This window comes from Triticum aestivum, chromosome 3D, assembly GCF_018294505.1.
Source record: "Triticum aestivum cultivar Chinese Spring chromosome 3D, IWGSC CS RefSeq v2.1, whole genome shotgun sequence".
Taxonomy (NCBI): domain Eukaryota; kingdom Viridiplantae; phylum Streptophyta; class Magnoliopsida; order Poales; family Poaceae; genus Triticum; species Triticum aestivum.
Window position 1 is genome coordinate 357,135,479 of NC_057802.1, and position 6,308 is coordinate 357,141,786.

Sequence of the window (6,308 nt, forward strand, 5' to 3'; positions counted from 1 at the left end):
TCCTCTCTAGGTCTTTTCTATCATGTGCCTCTAATTAACCTAGAGCTGGGTCAAACAGAAATAAGCTTAGCCATCGATAAAAAAAAGAACAAATGCAAAAAAGGAAAAGGTTGCACACATACCAAGCTGCTACTTCAGTTGCTTCATTCTCCTCTAAACTTGTTGCATTCTCCTCTGCTGCTGCATTCTCCTCTAAACTTGTTGCATTCTCCTCTGTTGCTGCATTCTCCTCTGCATTTGCTGTTGCCCATTGTTCCTCTTCTCCAAATGATGCATCAACTAGATTGGTGCAACACCTAACAATACGCCCTAGGATACCACATCTTTTGCACTTATGTTGTTTTTCTACACGACCCTCTTCACCAGCTCTTATCCTGTTTTTCCTTGGTCTTCCTAGTGGTCTAGTCAGTACAGGAGAATGGAGTTTGAACCCCGAGTCTACTATGTTCCATTGGTCTTTTCCCAACAGTGCAGGAACATTTTCAGCATAAGCAGCCCTAAATTTGGTGGCAGAGAAATATTCAGAGCAATACTGATCAACTTCACCATCTTCACCTCCAATAACAGTCATGAGATGTAGGGCATGTATGCACGGCTTCCCGTGGATCTACCATTGCCTACATCTGCATTCCTTAGTTGCAAGGTTCACTGGATATCTCCATTCCCTATTTTTACGGCCAGTGTATGTCACCTCAGCCTCGTATGTCGACGGTCGAATGCAGTTCATCCTTAGTCCTCTTGCCTTGGCATGCAATGCCTAAATCAGAGATGGGAACATAAGATGGCCAACATATTGTGTTTCTGCAATTATTTTACGAAGAGGCATCTTTATCATGATCATCTGCCTAATCTTATGAAATGCTTGCCACAACAAAAGCCCTTTCATTGACTTGAACTTTGCATTGAAACACTCAGCGAGGTTATTGGTCACATATCTACTTTGCAGATTTCATTTGAATTTGCCTCTTGACCACACCTTTCCATGATGTTCATGAAGGAATTATGCCCCAAAGGCAATAATAAAGTTGTTATTTATATTTCCTTATATCATGATAAATGTTTATTATTCATGCTAGAATTGTATTAACCGGAAACTAGATACATGTGTGAATACATAGACAAAACAAAGTGTCCCTAGTATGCCTCTACTTGACTAACTCGTTAATCAAAGATGGTTAAGTTTCCTGACCATAGACATGTGTTGTCATTTGATGAACGGGATCACATCATTAGGAGAATGATGTGCTGGGCAAGACCCATCCGTTAGCTTAGCATAATGATCATTAAGTTTTATTGCTATTGCTTTCTTCATGACTTATACATATTCCTTTGACTATGAGATTATGCAACTCCTGAATACCGAAGGAACACCTTGTGTGCTATCAAACATCACAACGTAACTGGGTGATTATAAAGATGCTCTACAGATGCCTCCGAAGGTGTTTGTTGGGTTGGCATAGATCGAGATTAGGATTTGTCACTCCGAGTATCGGAGAGGTATCTCTGGGCCCTCTCGGTAATGCACATCATGATAAGCCTTGCAAGCAATGTGACTAATGAGTTAGTTACGGGATAATGCATTACGGAACAAGTAAAGAGACTTGCCGGTAATGGGATTAAACTAGGTATGAAGATACCGACGATCGAATCTCGGGCAAGTAACATACCGATGACAAAGGGAATGACGTATGTTGTCATTGCGGTTTGACCGATAAAGATCTTCGTAGAATATGTAGGAACCAATATGAGCATCCAGGTTCCACTGTTGGTTATTTATCGGAGATGTGTCTCGGTCATGTCTACATAGTTCTCGAACCCGTAGGCTCCGCACGCCTAACGTTCGGTGACGATTTGTATTATGAGTTATGTGTTTTGGTGACCGAAGATTGTTCGGAGTCCCGAATGAGATCACGGACATGATGAGGCATCTCGAAATGGTCGATAGGTAAAGATTGATATATTGGACGATAGTATTTGGACACCGGAATGGTTCCGGAGTGTTTAAGGTATTTATCGGAGTACCGAGGGGTTACCGGAACCCCCCGGGGGAAGTAATGGGCTAACATGGGCCCTAGGGGAGAGAGAGGGCATCCCACAAGGGGTGGAGCATGCCCCCTCCCCCATGGGCAGTCCGAATTGGACAAGGGGAGGGGGCGCGGCCCCCCTTTCCTTCTCCCTCTCCCTCTCCTTCCCCCTTTCCCCCTCCGAAAGAAGGAAGGGGGGCAACTAGGACTAGGAGTCCAAGTCTCCCCCCACTTGGCGCACCCCTAGGGCCGGCCTCCTCCCCTCTCCTCCTTTATATACGGGGGCAGGGGGCACCCGATAGCACATCAATTGTTCTCTCAGCCGTGTGTGGTGCCCCCCTCCACAGTTTACTCCTCCGGTCATATTGTCGTCGTGCTTAGGCAAAGCCCTGCGCGGATCACATAACCATCACCGTCACCACGCCATCGTGCTGACGAAACTCTCCCTCGACACTTTGCTGGATCAACAGTTCAAGGAACGTCATCGAGCTGAACGTGTGCAGAACTCGGAGGTGACGTACGTTCGGTACTTGATCGGTTGGATCGCGAAGACGCTCGACTACATCAACCGCGTTAAGCTAACGCTTCCGCTTTCGGTCTACAAGGGTACGTGGACACACCCTCCCCCTCTCGTTTCTATGCATCTCCTAGATAGATCTTGCGTGATCGTGGGAATTTTTTTGAAATTGCATGCTACGTTCCCCAACAGTGGCATCCGGGCCAGGTCTATATGTAGATGATATGCACGAGTAGAACACAAGAGTCATGAGCGGTCATAGTCATACTGCTTACCACCAATGTCTTATTTTGATTCGGCGGTAATGTTGGATGAAGCGGCCCAGACCAACCTTACATGACCACGTTCATGATACCGGTTCCACCGACAGACATGCAACTTGTTTTGCATAAAGGTGGCCGGCGGGTATGTGTTTCTCCAACTTTAGTTGAATTGAATTTGACTACGACCGGTCCTTGTTGAAGGTTAAAATAGCATACTTGACGAAAAATGGTTGTGGTTTTGATGTGTAGGTAAGAACGGTTCTTACTAGAAGCCCGCAGCAGCCACGTAAAACTTGCAACAACAAAGTAGAGGACGCCTAACTTGTTTTTGCAGGGCATGTTGTGATGTGATATACGTTATTGTATGAGATGATCATGTTTTGTAGAAGTTATCGGCAACTGGCAGGAGCCTTATGGTTGTCGCTTTATTGTATGAAATGCAATCGCCATGTAATTGCTTTACTTTATCACTATGCGTTTTGTAGAAGCAATAGTTGGCGACACGACAACGACGCTATGATGGAGATCAAGGTGTCAAGCTGGTGACGATGGAGATCATGAAGGTGCTTTGGAGATGGAGATCAAGGTACAAGATGATGATGGCCATATCATGTCACATATTTTGATTGCATGTGATGTTTATCTTTTATGCATCTTATTTTGCTTAGTATGGCGGTAGCATTATAAGATGATCTCTCACTAAATTTCAAGGTATAAGTGTTCTCCCTGAGTATGCTCCGTTGCGACAGTTCTTCGTGCCGAGACACCACGTGATGATCGGGTGTGATAAGCTCTACGTTCACATACAACGGGTGCAAGACAGTTTTGCACGTGCAGAATACTCGGGTTAAACTTGACCAACCTAGCATGTAGAGACATGGCCTCGGAACACTAAGACCGAAAGGTCGAACGTGAATCATATAGTAGATATGATCAACATAAAGATGTTCACCATTGAAAACTACTCCATCTCACGTGATGATCGGACATGGTTTAGTTGACATGGATCACGTGATCATTTAGATGACTCGAGGGATGTCTATCTAAGTGGGAGTTCTTAAGTAATATGATTAATTGAACTTAAACTTATCATGAACTTAGACCTGATAGTTTTTGCATATCTATGTTGTAGATCAATGTCCCGTGCTACTGTTCCCTTGAATTTTAGTGCGTTCCTAGAGAAAGCTAAGATGAAAGATGATGGTAGCAACTACACGGACTGGGTCCGTAACTTGAGGATTATCCTCATTGCTGCACAGAAGAATTACATCCTTGATGCACCGCTAGGTGCATGGCCTGCTGCAGGAGCAGCTGCTGACGTTGTGAACGTCTGGCAAGCTAAATCTGATGACTACTCGATAGTTCAGTGTGCCATACTTTATGGCTTAGAATCGGGACTTCAAAGACGTTTTGAACATCATGGAGCATATGAGATGTTCCAGGAGTTGAAGTTAATATTTCAAGCAAATGCCCGAGTTGAGAGATATGAAGTATCCAACAAGTTCTATAGCTGCAAGATGGAGGAGAATAGTTCTGTCAGTGAACACATACTCAGAATGTGTGCGTAACATAACCACTTGAATCAGCTGGGAGTTAATCTACCAGATGATAGTGTCATTGACAGAGTTCTTCAATCACTGCCACCAAGCTAGAAAGGCTTCGTGATGAACTATAATATGCAAGGGATGAACAAGACGATTCCCGAGCTCTTCGCGATGCTCAAAGTTGCGAGGTAGAATTCAAGAAGGAGCATCAAGTGTTGATGGTTAACAGGACCACTAGTTTCAAGAAAAAGGGCAAAGGAAAGAAGGGGAACTTCAAGAAGAATAGCAAGCAAGTTGCTACTCCCGGGAAGAAGCCCAAGTCTGGACCAAAGCCTGAAACTGGGTGCTTCTACTGCAAAGGAACTGGTCACTGGAAGCGGAGTTGCCCCAAGTATTTGGCGGATAAGAAGGATGGCAAAGTGAACAAAGGTATATTTGATATACATGTTATTGATGTGTACCTTACTAATGCTCGTAGTAGCACCTGGGTATTTGATACTGTTTCTGTTGCTCATATTTGCAACTCAAAATAGGGGCTACGGATTAACCGAAGATTGGCTAAGGATGAGGTGACGATGCGTGTCGGAAATGGTTCCAAGGTCGATGTGATCGCCGTCGGCACGCTACCTCTACATCTACCTTCGGGATTAGTTTTAGACCTGAATAATTGTTATTTGGTGCCAGCGTTGAGCATGAACATTATATCTGGATCTTGTTTGATGCGAGGCGGTTATTCATTTAAATAAGAGAATATTGGTTGTTCTATTTATATGAGTAATATCTTTTATGGTCATACACCCTTGAAGAGTGGTCTATTTTTGTTGAATCCCAATCGTGGTGATACACATATTCATAATATTGATGCCAAAAGATGCAAACTTGATAATGATAGTGCAACATATTTGTGGCACTGCCGTTTAGGTCATAATGGTGTAAAGCGCATGAAGATACTCCATGCGGATGGACTTTTGGAATCACTTGATTATGAATCATTTGATGCTTGCGAACCATGCCTCATGGGTAAGATGACTAAGACTCTGTTCTCCGGAACAATGGAGCGAGCAACTGACTTATTGGAAATAATACATACCGATGTATGCGGTCCGATGAGTGTTGAGGCTTGCGGCAGGTATCGTTATTTTCTGACCTTCATAGATGATTTGAGGAGATATGGGTATATCTACTTGATGAAACACAAGTCTGAAACATTTGAGAAGTTCAAAGAATTTCATAATGAAGTGGAAAATCATCGTAACAAGAAAATAAAGTTTCTACGATCTGATCGTGAAGGCGAATATTTGAGTTACAAGTTTGGTTTTCATTTAAAACAATGTGGAATAGTTTCGCAACTCACGCCACATGGAACACCACGACGTAATGGTGTGTCCGAACGTCGTAACCATACTTTATTAGATATGGTGCGATCTATGATGTCTCTTACCGATTTACCACTATAGTTTTGGGGTTATGCATTAGAGACAGCTGCATTCACGTTAAATAGGGCACCATCTAAATCCGTTGAAATGACCCCGTATGAATTGTGGTTTGGCAAGAAACCTAAACTGTCGTTTCTTAAAGTTTGGGATTGAGATGCTTATGTGAAAAAGCTTCAGCCTGATAAGCTCGAACCCAAATCGGAGAAGAGCGTCTTCATAGGATACTCAAAAGAAACTGTTGGGTACACCTTCTATCACAGATCCGAAGGCAAAATATTTGTTGCTAAGAATGGATCCTTTCTAGAGAAGGAGTTTCTCTCGAAAGAAGTGAGTGGGAGGAAAGTAGAACTTGATGAGGTAATTGTACCTTCTCTTGAATTGGAAAGTAGTTCATCACAGAAAACTGTTCCCGTGATGCCTACACCAATTAGTGAGGAAGGTTATGATGATGATCATGAAACTTCAGATCAAGTTACTACCGAACCTCGTAGTTCAACCAGAGTACGTTCCGCACCTGAGTGGTA